The sequence below is a fragment of the Emydura macquarii genome, unplaced genomic scaffold (assembly GCF_026122565.2).
Source record: "Emydura macquarii macquarii isolate MOO-44397 ecotype Brisbane River unplaced genomic scaffold, CSIRO-AGI_Emac_v2 contig_2924, whole genome shotgun sequence".
NCBI lineage: Eukaryota > Metazoa > Chordata > Testudines > Chelidae > Emydura > Emydura macquarii.
In genome coordinates this window covers 1,455,870-1,474,911 of record NW_027133061.1, presented here as the reverse complement: position 1 = coordinate 1,474,911, position 19,042 = coordinate 1,455,870, and the positions used below count along the sequence as shown (strand labels likewise).

Genomic DNA, 19,042 nt, shown 5'->3' with positions numbered 1-19,042 from the left:
AGGCCGGCCCATCCACCACCTGGCAGGCGCCAGGAGTGCCACGCGGCCGGCTCCAGCCCAGGAGGCTCTGGTAACGAAGCCAGGGGAAATCAGCCAAGAGGCAAGGGGGGGGGGGTGTCTGGTTTGAGTGTCGTCAAAGTGGCACCATTCACACACAGATCAGAGGCCGGCCACCCCCTCGGCCTGGTGGGTGTAAACCATTTCGTCCCCTCCTGGGCCCAGCCAAGCCCCCAGCGTCCTAAGGCAGGAGCCCCCCAAGTGGGCGTCGATAGCACCCGCCCTCCTGGCGGAGCCTGCAGGATGGGAGTGGGCGAGTGGCAGTCGGGGCGCCACAATGGGGACGCTTGCCAAGGAGATGGGCTGAATCAGTTCTGGCCATTCTGCTTTCCCTCCTGGCACCACCCACTTTCTCTCCCCCACCCCTCACTCCCGCCAGCAGTTGCAATAGCGAAAGCATGGGTGCGCGGCTCATAGACCCTGTGATGGAAGGCGTTGCGTCCACCCCTTTTTGCTAATGTGCATTAGGAAGCCAGCCCAGGCAGATTAGCACCCGCAACCACTCCTCATCCTCGGACCTGGACGCCAGCCCCCTGGCTTTGCTGAAGAGGGGAGCAGTTGTGCAGCCTGATTGAGGTGCAAGTTGCTGCTGGCTTCTGGGGAGCCCCGAAAGCAGGAACGGGGAACTGAGAAGCAGGCCCACGCGTCCTGGTGGAAACCGAGGAGCGGCCAGGCGGGTGGCTCCTTTCCAAAGGGCGCCACGTGTGAGGAAGAAACCCGTAAAAGCCCGCAGGCCAGAGCAAGCCATGTCTCCCAGTCCTGTCACACTGGGCGGGGAGCGTAAAGGATGCAGCGATCTTCACCCACCATTTATAAGTCAATAAGGCCGACCGGAGCATGTTTTACAAGCAGCACGGGGGCAAAGGGTGAGGAGAAAGGCTCTCTGACCTCTGAGGAACTGGGAGAAAACCAGACACCCATAATAACCTGCCCTATGATTCACCCAACCTTCTACCCCCTGCCTTATTCCCAGATGCTGCCGCTGCCCTGCCCTCCCTGTCACATCGGAGCAAATTATCCTCAGCTATCCCTTTCAGTCATGATTTACCCCCTAGAGAGACCGAGAGCAGGGCCCCATCGTGCCAGGCACTGTATGTACGGCTAGTGAGAGGCAGTCCCTGCCCCAAAGCACTTGCAATCTCAAAAGGCAAGGCAATGGCAGTATTATCCCCATTTTACAGTTGGGAAACCAAGGCCCGACGAGATAAAGAACCTCATTCTCCAGTTACACTCCGGCCCCTTTCTGATGCTGAAGCATGTAAAGGGGCCTCAGTGTAAATGAGAACCAGGTTCTAGGCGAGATGCCGGAGGTCATGCAGTGAACCCAGGTGACTGTGGGGTGCCAATCCCGAGAGTTCCCCACAAGACCATCCTCTGTAGGTCAACCTGGCAAACAGCTGCGGCTTTATGGACGTAACATGCCACCAGAATAGTCGGAAGCAGGAGTCAGTTAACCGTTGTTCCCAGTGCCCTGAAAACTTTCCCACTCCTAGCCTTCTTCACGTGCGAAACGGGCGGCCTAGACGGCGCAGCCCCAGCTTTCAGAGGCATGCCAGGCGAGGAAAAATTTGAAGGGGGGTGTGTGTGTGAGAGGAACGGTTTCCAGGCGAGATCTGCAACGAGCCAGCTCCCCAGCTGGGCCTCGCTCCGCTGAGGGCGAGGGAACTGCACTGCACCAGCTGAGGTGTAATCGAGGCCAGGTGGCCCGTTTACATCAGCTGAGGATTGGGCCCTGGAAGAGCGCTGAAAGAATCCAAAGGCCCCTGCTTTGTTCTTAAATCAAACCAATTCCAGCCAGCCCTGACGCCGACATTTACGAGTCGCGATCCCTCTTAAAGTGGAGCCAGAATTAGCTGCTGGGCATGGTGTGGGGGGGGGGGGGGCGGTCTTTCCGTCCCCTCCCAGCCCCCACTCCCCGCCCCCGCCTCTTTCTTTTGTGTTTCTCTACTTCTCTGAGTGGCAGGGGGAGGCGCAGGCTCTCAAGGCGGCTTTTGTGCCGCGAAGAGCCGGGCGGGTGTCCCCGTGGGACCATTACGCCACCGCGTTCCCCGGCGAGACTCGTCTAGACAATAATTGCATGCACCTGACTTCTCAACAAGCAAAGGAAACAGAAAACCTAACCTCCCCCAGCCTGCATCCCCCAGGAGCATGGGGGTGGGGAGGGTGTGTGAGGGGGGGGGGGTGCATGTGGAAAGAAAGGCCTTTGTCCCAGGCTTCCTTCAAACACCTGTCGTTTGCATTTCTCCCCTCGGAGCAGCTGGTGGAGATCAGATTTATTGAGGAGTGCGGTGGGGGGGGGAGGGGGGTCATGGTTTATCATCCCCCACACTAGGAACCTGAGGAAAAACTCTCTTAGGCTGGTAGAAGTTAGGGCTTGGGCCAAATTCCTAGCTAGTGTAAATCGGCCTCATGCCACTAAAGCTAATGGAGTGACACCAGTTTACGCCAGCTGAGATCCAGGTTAAGGGGCACTTTAAGATACCTTTGTGCTCGCTGTGTTCTGAGGCCCTGCCCAGCACCCAGTGTCAGTTAGAGCAGCCTCAGGGCTGCTCTAATTTACACTCTGCTTCCCATAGCACCCTATAAGCCTTGGGAAGCAGAGAATTCCCATATTGCATTGCACTCTGGCCATCCCCCAACCTGCTCCTATGCCGGGAATTCTCACACCAGCCCCCAACAGCCAGGGAAGCCCCCAGTGCAGGATGATTGTCAGAGGGCCACTTCCACCACTACAGGGGCCTAATGAGACTAAGGATCAGGCCCTTTTAATCCATCTCCCTGCCAAATCCTCTTTGACCAGAGAGTCTAGTGGTTAGAACAGGGAACTAAGCATCTGGACTCCTGAGTTCCACTCCTGGCTCTGGGATGAATAAGGGCTCATATCACGCACTCCCACTGACTTCAGTAGGGTTATTTCCCAGACCAGGCCCTCTTGTATGATCTTCACACTTATCTTCATCTTACTTAGGGTAGGAGCAGATTGTTATGCCGGGGTGAAACCCTCTCATGGTGATGTGACGCGTCTCACTCAAACAGGCAACTGGCATGCGCTCCCCTCTGTGCTCCCCACAGCATCCATCCAGATGTTACTAGCATCTGGCCACAGGCACCTCTTGGAAGGGGCGGGACTAAGACAAGATGGCTGGCGCAGTGCTGGGGAAGGGGACTCTTGAGAGTTCCTTGGCGGGAGGGGGAGGAGAGCTTGATGGAGCTAAATGATTCGGGGAGAGGACAGGAAGCAACAAGCCGCAGACCTGTAGAAGGCTGGAATCTGCCCCTCGTGGGAAGGCAGGTCAGTCACATGCAGCTGGAGGTCACCAGCTCGCTCCCTAATGGAGCAGGCTGCAAGCACCATGAATTAGCGACAAGGCGGCTTGCTGCTGGGGCACGGACTAGAGCGCAGGAGAGGAGGGGGCTATCCACAGCACATCTGCTCTGCAACTGGCAGAGGTACCATGCTAGCTTTGATCTACCCAGTTCACTAAAAATAACAGTGAGCACATGGTTGTGCAAGCTTCAGTGTGGGCTGCCCAGGCCCGTCTGGGACCCTTGCATTGCCCATCTGCACTGAGGCTGCTATCTCTTCACTGCTATTTCTAGCCACACTAGCTGGATTAAAGCTAGCTGCAATTTGCACCTCTGTTTCCAGTGTAGATGTAGCCAGAGCGCGGAAGAAACAGCTCAACTCAAGCCAGGTTCTGATCTAAGCTCTCATCTAGGTGAGAAAGCAGTGCTGGCTTAACAGAAACCAGACTTCGTCTTCACTACAAAAAGGGTATGTGTTTTACATGGAGCTAGCAATGTAGATATAAAATCTTAGTGGAGATGAAGCAGAGGTTGTTTTTAACTTTACTGTAGCTAGTCAAGATCAATCCCACATCCCACCATCAGCTGGGGTTTTGTCTTGACTAGCTACATCAGGAATTATCTTGTCTTCACTCCAGGATTTTACAGCGAGATAGTTATTTCCAGCCAAACCCATACTTTTTTGGCAGTAAAGACGCAGCCTAAGGCAAATTCAAATTGGACATAAATCTGGTACAGTCAGGGTGATTAGCCACTGAACCAGACTACCCTGGGAAGCTGTGGGGTCTCGATCTCTTGGGGTTTTCAGATCAAGACTGGCTGCCTTTCTGGAAGAAATTCTTTAGCCAAGTTGCTGGGCTCAACAAAGGGGGCAGTAGGTGAAATGGGATGCCCTGCCCAAGGCCCTTCTGGCCTTAAACACTATGCAGACAGCCCCTTTGCACCAAGCCGGCAAGATGAGAAAGGGATGGAAACGTAACTGAGGCCCCTGGGTGGTTCTAGAATGGTGCAGAGGGGCCTTGATGTAAAAAAGAATCAGTAAGTGATGGCGTCGGCTGCATTTGGCATCCTGATACATGTGCATATACGTACCAGTGTGCATCCCCTCTGGTCCCTGTCTCAGTGTGTGCACTTGCCCCCCTGAATTTAACGTCAGCTCTTGGTGCCACACAGACCTCCCTAAAGCAATGGCTTTCCCTTCCCCACATAGCGGGCATACAGCCCGGGCAGCTGCTTCCGCCAACACATCACCCCGCCAGCATGTCTCCCTCCTGCCCCACGGGGACCCCTTCAAGGGGGGCAGATGAGAGGAGTTAGTCTCCATGGCCTGCTTGGCACCAGACCTCTGTCACGGCTGCTAGCAAAGGTGCCAATTAGTGCCACGTCTTGTTTGTGAGTTATCCTCTATGCAAGGGTTTTGTTCTAATCATCCTGGGATGGAGGGGGGGGGGGCGCGCACTGGTTTCTTTTCCTACCCCCACCGCCTAGGATTGGGTTGCTCAATCAGCTGCTGCAGTTAAAGCTTCCCTTTGCTGCTGGAATCCAACACTCTGCAAACCTGTAGTTAGTTAATGGGAGATGCATCTTACATCCCTCAGTCTGCTTTAATATGTCAACCAATGAGCTTTACACACATTAATCCATTAGGCATTACAACTCCTGTAACCCTAATCCTTGGGGTGAAAAGGGACTGGATTGATATTGGATACTAGTAATAATAACTCTGTAATAATATATAGTAAGATGCTACATCTGCATTGAGAGGAAGGATGAAATTCAATAAGGACAAATGCAAAGTACTCCACTTAGGAAGGAACAATCAATTGCAGAAATACCACATGGGAAATGAGGGCCTGGGAAGGAGTACTGCAGAGCAGGATCTGGGGTTATCATGGATCCCACACGGAGGCCTTGTCTACACTACAAAGATAAGGCGACCTACCTTAGGTCGACTTTCAGCCACTGATGTCCGCACGACTGTTCTTGGGTCGGTGATGCGCATCCTCACCGGGAGCATTTCCACCGACCTAAAAGGGGCCACGTGGGGAGCTGAGAGCCGGTTTCCCAGCTCCGCTGGCAGCTCGCTGCCGGGAACCTGACTGCTCCACAGTCTCCTGGCGGGCTGTGCCCCCCCCCACTTCCCCACTGGGAGCCAGGGGAATCTGCTGGGGTTTCTTGCCCCTGGGGAGCAGGGTCCAGCTGTCCCAGCTTCTCCCTCACCCAGAAGCCCACTCCCTGCCATCAGCCTGGCGAGCCATGAAATTGACAAGGCTGCCCCAGTTCCCAGCAGGGAGTGGACAGAGAAGAGGGGCTTCTCCCCTCGGGAGTCTGTGGAAGCTGCCCAGGCTTCTCCCCTCCCCATTGCCAGCCAGGAGCAGGGTCCAGCAGCCCAGGGGCAGCTGGGCTCTAGCTGCCTGGCTTTCTTGTCAATTTCACCGCTCCAGCAGAGCCCTGAAATTGACAAGAAGGACAGCCATCAGCAGATGTAAGGAATGCAGTGTCTACACTGACACTGCCTCCCTAACTACACCGACATAAGCCCTACACCTCTCCTTGAGGTGATCTTATTATGTGGGCATAGCAGGGGAGTTCCATCAGTGGGAGGAGCATTTCAGTGTGCACATCTCCACTGTTTTGTTGACAAAAGCTGACTTTTGCTGACAAAACTCTATAGTGTAGACCAGCCCTGAGCCTCAGTCACTGTTGCAAAAAAAAGCAACCATCATTCTGGGGTGCATTAGCTGGAGCCTTGCAAGCGAGACATGAGAAGTAATTCTTCCGCTCTACTCAGCACTGATAAGGCCTCAGCTAAAGTATTGTGTCCAGTTCTGGGCATCGCACTTCAGGAAAGATGTGGACGAACTGAGAAAGTTTGAGCAACAAAAATGATTAAAGGTCTAGAAATCATGACCGCCAAGGACAGATTGAAAAAAACTGGGTTTGTTTAGTCTGGAGAAGAGACGGCTGAGGGGGGACATGATAACAGTCTTCCAGTACGTAAAAGGTTGTTATAAAAAGGAGGGTGATAAATTGTTCTTTTTATCCGCTGTGGACAGGACAAAAAGTAATGGGCTTATATTGCAGCGAGGAGATTTCGATTAGACATTAGGGAAAACTTCCTAAGTATAAGGGTGGTTAAGCATTAGGACCAATTCCTAGGGTGGTTGTGGAATCTCCCAATTAGAGGTTTTTAACAACAGGTTAGATAAACACCTGTCAGGGATGATCTCGATAATATTTAGTCCTGCTTCAGTGCAGAGGACTGGACTAGTGTGTTTCTCACTGGTCCCTGAGATCTCTCTGACAGAGTATAGGAAGGCAGTCCCTGGTAGCAAAAAGGTTGAGAAACACTGGACTAGATGACCTACCCAGGTCCCTTCCAGCCCCGCATTTCTATAGTCTTGTGGATGAGGCATAGGGATGGGACTCAAGAGTGGTAGGCTCGATTCCCAGCTACGCCACAGATTTCCTTATATGCAAATCGCTGAGGGCCTGGTACACACCATGGGGAGTCTTTCCACTGACTGTAATGGGCTTTGGATCAGACCCTAAACCTCATCTGTGATACTGGGACAATTATCCTCCCATCCTTTGTCTGTTTAGCTCTTTGGGGCTCTGTATAGCACCCAGCACATGGAGGCCCTGCTCTTGGTTAGGCTTTCAAGGTGCTACTGTAAAACAATTAATAGTAGCAATCGTGAATCTAAGCTTTCCTGATGCCCATCTGGGTGCATCGCTATCTAGCCCATAGCCTCTTCCATCCAAGGATCTCCAAGCCCCAGCTCGTTTTGCCCAGAGCACCAAAATGCCATCTGGTTCTCATGAGCCTTCGTACATTGAATATTACAGAGAACAGCGCTGCCAAATATATAGCTCCTGGCTATTGTCTCCTTGTGTTCCCCTGTCTGTGTTCATCGACTGTCCCTTGTCTTACACTTTTAGATTGGAAGCTCTTTGGGGCAGAGACTGTCTTTTCGTTCTGTGTTTATACAGCACCTTGAACAATGGGTCCTGACCCGCAACTCAGTGTAGTAGTAGTAACTGCACTGGTTAATTTCTCCCGTGCCAGAGAGAGTTAATTCCTGGGGGGGGCCAGGAGGGAGGGGAGGGGAGAGGAGAGCAGCTTGTGTACTGTCTGGTTCCCAGAAAACAATGAGTCAACTACAGCTCATTTTCCCCTTGCACAGATACACCTGGCTCCCCAGCCATGGTGGGAGAACTGGGCTGGTTCCCAGCAGGGACAGTTTCTCTTACTCCATTGATTCTGGCTTGGTGACCTGCTTTGATTTCCCATCCTCTGAGAAAAACCCTTCACTGATTGCACCCAGTCTATGCCGCACCAGCTCCCCAGCCCTCTAAAGACACAGGGCCTGATTCTCATTTATGCTAAGGCCCCTTTATTCTGCTTTGGCACCATGAAGGGGCCATAAAATAAGTAACTGTAATTTTGTGCCCACTTTAAGGGCCCTTTCTGCTGCCGGAATGGGGCAAACGGGCCTTAGTGTAAATGAGAATCAGGCCCTCTAAGAACAATTTGGATCGCACACAGCTTCTGCTTCAGGTGCCGATTTGTTTTCTCAGCTCCTTTTCTAGCTATGGCCCCCCCAGGCCCCTCCAGAGTCATTGTATTAATAAGCTGTCTTGAACTCAAACCCCCAGCCGGGAAAGCATGTCTGTGAGGTTGCAAGACATGAGTCTCTTTTCTACATTCTTTGGTCTAAGCATTTTAAACTCACTTTACACTGGTGTAAATGATTAAACCAAGTGCACGGAAATGAAGATTCAGGCTCTAAATATAAATCACAGAATCAGAGAAGTAAATGGACATACTGAACCTAAATCAGATTTGCAAGGCTAATGGAAGGAACTCCTGGGCTCTAGTCCCAACTCTCAGAGGGGAGCGTTCTCTAGTAGTTAAAGCTGGGGCCTGAGTTCTATTCTCAGCTCCAGCAGATATGCATTGCAGAAAACAGCTCAATTTCCAACCCCCTGCTCATTAAAAGCTTCCTCCCACCCTGCCATGAGCCTACCTGTAATACAAAACTTGTACCACCACCTGGGACCGTGGAGCTGGCACGAATTCTCCTACAGACAGCTGATTCTCTGTCTCAGTGCAGACCCCACCTGTGGTCTTCGCAGCTGCTGGGTGTCTGTCTGGCCCACAGGTACCATCTCAGCAGAAGTAGGAGGATCTGAGCAATCAGGACACAACAGGCATCTTCGCGCCATCTTGCTGCAGATCTCTGTACCAGACCCAGCGTCAAGCAATGTCGCTGGTTCCGGGAACTGCTGGAAGCTTTGGATCTCTGAGCATTGCTTCTGAGCTCTGACCTGGGTCCTGCCTTCCCCTTTTGCAACAGAGCAGAAAATATAAGGGAGACAGAAACGCTCTGTTAAAAAGCTTTGAAGACTCCCACACTAATTATGAGCAATAAAATAATTAACAGCAGCGGCTTTTGTTCAGGGATCTCATAGCACTTTATTACTGTTATTTTTTTAATTATTATTATTTATTTCTATTACTGTCCAGTCATGAACCAGGATGCCATGCAGTGAGGTGCTATACACAAACAGAACATAAAGAGCATCCCTACAAATGTGACTGCATTTATCCTCCCAGGATGTTGGTATGATTATCTCCATTATACAAGTGGGGAAAGAGAGGCATAGAGAGGATCCAGGACTTACTCATAGTCAGAGGAGTCAGTGGCAAATAAAGAACAGAACCCAGGCATCCTGACTCCCACCTGCCTGCTCTAATCATTAGACCATGCTTTCCACACCCTGGGGCCCTAACACATATTGCCTCATCTTCTAGCCACTACATCCTACTCCTCTGGAATAGGGGGAGACAGATTCATAGATTCCAAGGCCAGAAGGTATCACTGTGGTCATCTAGTCTGACCTCCTGAGATAACACGGGCCATAGAATTTCTCCCAAAATAATTCCTAGAACAGATCTTTTGCAAAAACATCCAATCCTGATTTTAAAATTTTCAGTGATGGAGAATCCACCACAACCCTTGATAAATTGTTCCAAATGGTTAATTACTCTGACCAATAAAAAATTAGGCCTTATTTCCAGTCTGAATTTGTCTAGTTTCAACTTCCAGCCATTGGATCCTGTTAGACTGTCCTCGGCTAGATTGAAGAGCCCATTATTAAATATTTGTTCCCCATGTAGATACCTATAGCCTGAGATACACCTTAACCTTCTCTTTGTTAAGCTAAATAGATTATCACTATAAGGCAGGTTTTCCAATACTTTTTACAGAATTCCAGCAATGGTCGTACCGGAGAGTGGAACCCAAACGTCCCCCTGTGTTGAATGCTAGACCACAATGTCTCATTTAGCTAGTGCCTGGGAACCTGAAACTGAATTACTGCAGATCCCAGGGGATCCACAGTATTTAAGGGTGGACCCTCTGGCCTTTGGGCCACACTCTGATGGTGCAGTGAGGGGGTGGGAGGATCTCTCTGTGACAGGCGAAGACTGGCCCTTTTGCCCTTAGTTGACATCCTTTCCTCTGTCTGCACTTGAGCTTTAGCACAGATGCAGCTGAGCCCCGGCATTCTTAAAGGGCCAGCTCACCCCCTGACAGGTCTGCTTAACTCATAAGCATTTCTGGGGAGCAGGGAGCTTGTCTGCTTTGTGTGTTCGTAAACCAACCAGCGTCCTTGCGTTGCTATGGAAACAAATACAGAAAAAGCTAACAATAATTAACGGGATCAATTAAATAATAATTACATGAATAATATTGGTAAAAACAATTAATATTAAAGGCTAATAATAACGTAACGCACACAGCAGCCAGAGATCTGCTCATCTGGTGCAGGCATGTGTATGCCGGGGCAGAATTGCACATCCAAAGGGGAGCACAAGGACAGGTTGGCTGCTGTCTGAGCTAAGCGCTTTGAAGCCCAGAGCGTAGCAGGAGTCAGAAGGGATCAGACATTTATCTGGCTCATGAGAACATCCAGATTTATCGCAGGGTTGTCTCAACTCAGGGCCTGATTCTGCATTGCCCTGAGCCTCACACGGTCACTGACACCATTGCAAAGAGAATTGTGAAATGTCGTCACCCTGCAACCACTTTGCACTGGTGTAAATGACTGTGCGAGGCATAGGGAGATGCAGAATCAGGCCTCAAGAGTTTGGGAAGGGTTGAAAATCATCCTGCTTCAGATCATAAACCAACCTGTAACTGGTGAGGTCAAGAGGAAACATCCTCTGAGGGCAGGTTAGCCCAGAGATGAAGGGGTTCTTGCACTTTCCGCTGCAGCAGCTGACGCAGGCCACTGTTGGGTCCAGGGTATTGGGCTAGGTGGGCGGACCCAGTTCTAATTAGGGATGGTAACTTATGTTCCCGTGCTGTCCCAGCAGTTAAACCTATGTGGCTAATTGCCCCGATCACCACTGATGCCCTAGAAACATCATCTTGCCCATTTGCTCTTCATTACCCCACTAACCAGCGACAAGGATGCGAAATTGGAGACTCCGCTGCTGTGACTAACCCATGAAATATAGCCATTGTGTTTGCTGGTTATAAATGAAGAGAGGGGAGCTCTGGGAACACACCCTAGCCCTGCTCCTCATCGAGGGGCAGGGCAGGGCAGGGGAAGTGCTATGGAAGAAGAGGGATGTTATTACATTTCATTATGTAGTATCTCCTTTCACAAGATACTTTAATTGTCCCTTTCAGTCAGGGACTCTGTGGAGTGCTTTCTGTTAACACTAGTTTTAGTCACACGGTGATGTCTGGGGCAGACTAGAACAGCTGGATTTTTGGATCCCCAGTGGGAGTTTGCAGCAATGGTGGTAAGCAACTAAAGCACCCTTCAAGCTGTAATGTGATCCAAAAAGGAACTACAGCAACCCTTCCGTGTTGTTTGTTTGTTATCACCTTGATGACTGCACCCCTACTACACGGTCTAATTTTCACAGCCATGGCTACAGCCAGAACTTTCAGAAGAGCTCAGCTCCCACTTAGGCATCAAAATAAGCCACCAGATTTTTAAGAGGTCAACACTTTGGGAAAATCTGGCCCTGAATTAGGTGCCTATGTGTGAACTGAGCAGTGTGGAAAATTGGGTCCCCCCTGAGGGCGCTAAGTTCTTGGAAATCCAGGCCTAGACTTTTTTGAAAACTAATCTGCATTTCCCCGATTTAACCAAATCTGTGGTGATCTCCCAAAGAAGTTATTTAGTAATTGTTAATCAACCATTACTAATCACCATTAAATTTTAATATCAGTATTCACCATCAACAACATGAATTGACATTAATTACTAATACTATTAATATTATTTATTATTTATTTACTATTGCGGTAGCACCTAGGAACCCCCCAATCTTGGACCTAAATCCCAGTGTGCTTGGAGCTGTACAGAAGTAGAACAAGAAGAAAGCAGGGAGGGTTTGTTGCAATCTCTGCCATGTGACTCATTTCTTGGAAAGCTGGTATTCTGCCACATCTGGCCAGATCTGGTGGGAGCAAAACGCTTTCAGAGCAACCCTCTCTCTTTGATAAATGATTTAGGCCCTTCAGGTCTCAGGCTCCTAACTTCCACTGAAATCCTGGTTAACGTGGCTACGTAGGCAAGTGGCAGACTCCACTGATTTAGTTGACTTAATGTACCCCCTCTACACAGCCACACACCATACGTCATTTGAAAGCTTCCGATATCTGTTCTAAGATGAGGTCTGATGTGGAGCGGTCAATTTCACAGTTTCACCTGGACAGTCCACTAGGGCAGGCTCTGACCTAGGGTTCGGTGAGAGTAGGGATATCAGATTCTGCCTCTCAGATTTCCTGTTTTACCCCAATTCTGCAAACCAGGATTAGTGCGGTCAAATCTGAGGTGGGCAGAGGGCTCTTCTTTAATCCCTTCGCTATTTCAGCATCAAAATCACACCCCTAATGGCATTAAACCTGTGCGCAGAGCAGCGTAAGAGGGAAGGATAGTTTAGTGGTGAGGCTGTTCGCCTGAAGCTTAATGGTCTGTCCAGACTGCAATAAAACGCCCACAGCTGGCCCGGGTCAGCGGACTCGGGCTGCAGGGCTCTAAAACTGCAGTGTAGACGTTTGGGCTTGGGCTGGAGCCAGGGCTCTGGGACCCCGAGAGGGTCCAGCCTGAGCCAGGCTGCCTACATAGCAATTTTATAGTCCTGCAGCGAGTCCGAGTCAGCTGACATGGGCCAGCCGCAGGCGTTTTATTGCACTGTAGACATAACCTAAGAGGCCACAGTACAATTCCCATCTCTGCCACGGACTGCTTGGGTGAGTCACAATTAGGCTCAAAACCTCAAAAATATTTAGGTGCCTAACTCCCATCAAAATCAATGGGAGTTAGGTGCTTAAATATCTTTAAGGATCTGGGCCTCAGTCTCTCTGGGCTTCAGTTGCCATCTATAAACTGGGAATAACAGCACTGCCTTCCCTCACAGGAGGATAAATATATTAAAGATGGTGAGTTTGCTCAGATGCTACAGTAAATAAATCGACAGACATCACCACTGCTGTGTTCGTAGGACTGGCACCTTCGATTGTGGGGCTCTTCCACACCGGGGGCAGCAAAACATGGTTATTGAACAAGGAAAACGTAGTTGTAAAACCACACAAGTTGGCAGTGGGACTCAGAGGCAAGTGTAATCCCTGAAGCTACTCACCCGTGTTCAAAACTGGCTAGATTTCAAGCCGGTGGTGCCACCACGAGCCAGATTTTCCCGAAAGCTCAGGGCCAGGTTTCCAAGCGCTCAGGACCCTCAATCGGGGCCAGATCTGCAAGTGCTCAGTCTCCAGCAGCTTTCGTCGTGACATTTGTGGCTAGATTTTCAGAAGGGCTCGGCACCCAGCGTGCTGAGCTATTAAGAATCTAGTTCCCATTTAGGAGTTGAGCTTTTCTTTTTTGAAAATCTGGCCTTTGGAGCCTGAAGTAAATGGACTTGAAAGGGCTTGGACTCAAGGCCTTTACAGATAATATTTACTTAGCTCAGAAAGGGGCTTAATGAATGAATGTTTGTTGAGCGCTTTGGGATCTTTGTCTGGAAAGCAAAGTAACTGCAAGGCCTCTCTTGCTGTCAGCCTGTGCTACAAAGCAAACAGGTTTAAAATTAATGTGTTGCAAATGAATTGTATGAACACTGGCTACCACAGAGGGGGAGGTAACGCTGCACCCCGGGGTGACTCAGAAACAGCAGGGAGTGAGCCTCAGACCTCTGGTTCTTAAAGCACGACCCACTGCTGCTTGAGCTGACAACCCCAGCTCCGTTAGCCAAGCCTGTAGTCGGCTGATTAACCCCTGCCTGTGGCTCAGCCACAACTAAAGGGGGCCAAGCGCCACACCAAATGGGCATGGGTTATGGGGACAAGCCACTAAGGGTATGTCTACACACAGCAAATGGGAGGTGTGACTCCCAGAATGGAGAGATGGGCACACCGTACCATTGATCAAGCTACTGTGCTAACAAAAGCAGGGTGGCCATGGCAGGACGAGCTGCGGCACGGGCTAGCCACCTCGGAAGGTACCCAGTGGTTGGGTGGGACTGTGCCGGGTCCACACTGCTATTTTTAAGGGCTAGCTTGAGCAGAAGTAGCCTAGGTATGTCCACCCATGCTGGGAATTACACCTCCCAGCTGCCGTGCTCTCAGACTCCAACCCCACAATCTCTTCTGCACGGGTAGACCCCCTGCACACATATACAATCCCACTGAAGCCACTGGGGCACCATGTGGGCACAGGCATCCCCACCCCCTGGCACAGCTTGCGGGAGCAGAGCCAAACTGTGGATCTAAATTCACTGCCCCAAAACTTAGTTAATGTAACATTGAGGTTGGCAGGCAGTGCCCCACAACTTTCCAGACCGTCAAGTGCAGTCACACTGAAACCTCTGAAAACCAGGAAACACAGAGTTAAAGAGCACCTCTACCCCTCTGGCTGTTTCATAGCAAACTAGTAACCAGAACTGTAGCGTAACTAGCAAACCAAATTTTATAGCAAACTAGTAACCAGAACTGTAGTAGTGGTGCTACTGCTCCAGATCAGATCCATAATCCAGATCTGGATTCTGAACACCCATCAAATTCAAGGGCATGTTGCGTTTTGGTGTGACACATTTGTATTCAAATCCAAGTTTGGATTTCAAGCATAGTAGCCCTTCCTACAAACATAAGAACATAGGAATGACCAGACTGGGTCAGACCAATGGTCCATCTAGCCCAGTATCCTGTCTTCTGACTATGGCCAATGCCAGGTGCTTCAGAGGGAATGAATAGAACAGGCAATCATTGAGTGATCCATCCCGCTGTCGTCCACACCCAACTCCTGGCAATCAGAGGCTAGGGACACCAAGGGCAGGGGTTGCGTCCCTGACCATATTGGCTAATAGCGATTGATGGACCTATCCTCCAGGAACTTATCTAGCTCTTTTTTTTAACCCTGTTGTAGTGTTGGCCTTCACAACATCCCCTGGCAATGAGTTCCACAGGTTGACCATGCATTGCGTGAAGAAGTACTTCCTTATGTTTGTTTTAAACCTGCTGCCCGTGAATTTCATTAGATGACCCCTGGTTCTTGTGCCATGTGAAGGAGGAAATAAACACTTCCGTGTACAAATGCTTACCCATGTGAGTAAGTAACAAGCGACCCCTATGAAAGTTGCCACTCTGACATTAATGGGGCTATTTGCCTGAGTAAAGGCTGAGTGAGACAGTATTTGCAGGATCAGGCCTATAAACATCAGAATTATTTATTGTCAGTATGTTGCCAATTCCTGGGATTTTGTTGCAAGTCTCAATGTATGTCTGAAAGCCCCAGCTCCAGGAGTCATGTGAATATGTGAGACTCAGCTTTCATTTTTAAAATGTAAGACTATAGCTATGTCTCCACAGCAGAGTCTATAATGGCATAACCCCAAGCATAGATGCAGCGTACACCGACAGTTTTTTTGCTGGCATGGGAACACCACTTCCCCCCCAAAAAGTCAGCTATAATGACAGAAACCTTCTTCTGTTGGCACAGCTGGGTCTACCTGTGTTTTTTGTCAGCATAGCTATGTTGGTCAAGGGTGTGCTTTTTTCACACCTTGACCAACCCAGCTATGCCAATATAAGTTTTAAGTGTACACCAAGCTGGTTTCTAGCCTTCATGGTTGCAGAGAAAAGCTTGAAAACATGACCCAAGTGTGACCCTAAAGGCTCAGACACCAGAAGGCAAAGAGACAGAACTCCAAATTAAATATTTTTCCGCCAATTTTGTGCTTTTTCCTCCCGCTTTCATTGCTTTAGGGGGCAGGGTTCTGTTCCTGAAGTTATAGGGTAGATCATAAAATGGGGATTGGAAGAGAAACTGTCTCCCTAAAATGAAATGATATCTCAAGACAAAATGTGTTATCTGTCTCTCAAAAGAGATCAAGCTCTGACCAGGTGAAAAACAATTCTTGAATGCTGTAATTTAGAAGACAAGTACATTGTTTCTCAAAGATATATATTCTGTCACTCATCCCAAAAATTACATATAGGTATTATGTGTGCACACACACGCACTTTACCCAAAAATATACACACATAGTATGCCCACACACTATATATACACACTCACAGACCTTAACACACACACTTTATGCACACAGATATATACACATATTATGCACACACATACACACTACATATCTATATATATACACACATACTTTATTTTCTCTCGATATATCTGTCTATGTGTGCATCTGTGTAATTGATATAGATCATGTGTGTATGTGTAGACGTGATAGAGTGTGAGCATATGAATATCTATCTATCTCTATTAAACAAATGCACATATAGACATATGGATTATATATAATATTCATGTGTCATAGGTGAGTATGCATGCACAGTGTTTGTGGGATGTATGTAGGTTTATATATATGCATGTCTGTATACGCACACACACACAATTCTAAATCACGGTCAAAACAAGATCAATTTAATATAACATGGTGGCTTTTTTGTTCTTGTTATACTTGAGGGTTTTACGATCAAATCATAAACACGAAATGCTGAAACAAAAATCAGATTCATTTCATATGTGGAAGCAAAACATAACATGCTGGGCTGTCTGATCTGATGGTGTTTCAGCATCTGGCTGACTTTTTACTATGGATCAGGGAGGCTGGCTGGAAAAGAAGCAAAATACCCACTCCCAAACTGTCCAGGCAAAGTTGCAAAGAAAGCTGTAGCAACACCTTACCTTGTGAGTCACTGGATGAGACATTTCCTTGTGCAGTATCCCTCATCATCTGCTTAGTTCATTTGCAAAGCTGAGATCTTCTACCTCTGCAGAACCCGAAAGACAGAGAGAGCGAGACCTAGTTGCAAGGATCTGAGAGAGGGAGAGAGAGAGGGAGAGAGAGGAAATCATGCAAAATACAGTGGGGGCAGCAAATTCCTGCTTCAATAACAAGGCTCTCCCCCCACACCCCCTCTCAGCCAGAGAGGCAGACGTCGCCTCTGCCAAAGCTGCAGTGTAGTGTGGCTCAATGGGGGTCTTGCATCTCTCTGCATTGTCTCTCTTCAGCGTGAGCTCATGCAATCTCATTTCATGGGAGAGACATCTGGTTTGATTCAAAGGGAAGAAAGGGGAAGGGGGGGAGGAAAACAGCTTTGCAGGCTTGGAGCTGAAAAGCGATTTTCAATGCTCCCCTTCCACCAAGTCACCCCTCATTTCAATAAGAAAAGGGAACACTGTATTTCCACACACACACACCCCAGCTCTAGATTTGGAGGGAAGGGAGGTTAGGTTATTGCGATCAAGGGTTTTCTGCTTTTGCATGGAGCAAATAGCACATGAGTTCCTTTGCCCCCATCCCCCATCCCAGCAGCTCTGCCAAGTCTGGCTCATGGAGGGAATCCTTCATCGGGGAATCATCTGAAAGAAGGGTTGTTCATCTTTTCTTTCCAAGGATCTCACTTCTTTTGGTAGATGGTGATTTTTTTTTTTTTTTTTTGGCCAGGTCTCTGTCCGTTAAGAGGTTTAAAAAAATCTTGTCTGAGATGGCCCAATACCTCTTAGCGCATAGTTTCTCAGCCTGTGGTACACACAAGCAGGGGGTTCGTGGCAAAACACCCAGTAAAGAGAGGCAGGCGGCAGCTGCCCGCTTCCCGCCTGGTCCCAGCTCCCAGAGCGGAAAATTGAGTGTTGGGGTACTTATTAACATTTTCAGAAGTTAGGGGGTACTTGCTACTTAAAAAGGTTGAGAAACAGTCTTAGTGGGCTCGATTTCCCATTCCCCTGCACCTTGTGCTGTCGTTTACACTGGTGCAAAGTGCGTATGTTACCAGACCAGAGTGGTACAAAGGACCAGGGCACAAGGCAGTGGAGAATCAGCCCCTCCCGCCCTCATCTCTAGTCTCTTTCTCTCCCCTGGGCCAATTCACTGTTGCCCTGCAACCTGAGCGGATATTTACACCCTCATGAAGTGGGAGTATTCTGATCTAGTAGCGTCTTGCACTAGTCACAGATTTCAAGGCCAGAAGGGACCATTGTGATCATCTAGTCTGCCCTTCAGCTAACACAGGCCAGACAACTGCCCCCCCAAATCATTCCTGGAGCAGACCATTTAGAAAAACATCTCATCTTGATCTGAAAATGATCAGGGATGGAGAATCCACCACAATGCTTGGTAAATTGGTCCAGTGGGTAATTAGCCTCATACATAGGGCTGCAGGAGGCTACAGTGAAATGACCGTGTCTGTTTCTCTGGCTCCGGGGCTCACTCTTTCTGCCTTGCTTTCTTGACAGGGCCCCGATCCTGCACTGAACGTGTTGACTCCTCTGTCACCTGGAGACCCCCATTGAAATCAGTTACGCTCTGCACAGGCACAGAGCAACCACATGCAGCCCTGTTCCTGAATCAGGAGCCTGTGTATGTGTATTCCTTTCCCTTCCCAGCTTGCTTCTTTTTTCTCACCCCTCCTTCTAGCTTCTGGGGCTGCTTCTCCTCTGGATTCCAGTGGAGTCACTCCCGTTTTGCACAGGTCTAAACAAGAGCAGGTCCCCTCTCTCTCTTTACTCCTGTCTAGTTTTCTCTCTCTCTCTAGTTTCCTCCCCCGCCCATACATATCATTGCAGGATCTGAGCCCCTGGCTGTCACTCATGGATTTTATCCTTACAACGTCCTGGGGAGATCGGGAAGGATTATTGTCCCCATTTTACAGTTGGGGGATTGTGATGCTGAGAGATTAAGTGGTTGGTCCAAGGTCACAAGGGAAACCAGTAGCTGAAGGACAATCTCCTGAGTCCTGAGCCAGCGCCTTACGGACCAGACCAAGCTTTTCACCTTCTTGCATCCATTCCTCCCTCCCCGCCCTGCTTTCTTTCCCCCCGTCTCTCCCTCTTTCCTAGACTGCAGAAGCAGCAGGAAAAGGGGGTGTGTGCGCCTGTGTGCGAAACTACATCCCCCAGCATCCTCCGCCCGAGTGTCAGTTTCATGCTGCAGCCAGGGAATTTAAAACAAAAGAGTTTTTTCTTTCCCCCCTCACCCCCCGTGTCTTTTCTTGTCTTTCCCTCTCTCCCTCCTTTTTGCACACGCGGGCGGGTGCTGTGCCTTGCGCCTTTCCCTCCACACACACACACACCCACACACACCCCTCAAAGCCAAGGCGGGGTCTGCCAAAGGGGGTGGGGGGGAATCTTTTCA

The 19,042-nt window shown here is 49.4% G+C and overlaps 1 protein-coding gene across 1 annotated transcript in view; it reads right to left on the bottom strand.

The window, feature by feature from the left end:
- LMNA (lamin A/C) overlaps window positions 1-16,722 on the bottom strand; it is a 108,654-nt gene extending 91,932 nt beyond the window's left edge. Inside the window, exon 1 of the mRNA XM_067569397.1 lies at window positions 16,594-16,722. The gene's annotated coding sequence lies outside the window, so the exon portion shown is untranslated. The remainder of the gene's footprint in view (window positions 1-16,593) is intronic.
- Between the last annotated feature and the right edge of the window lie 2,320 nt (window positions 16,723-19,042).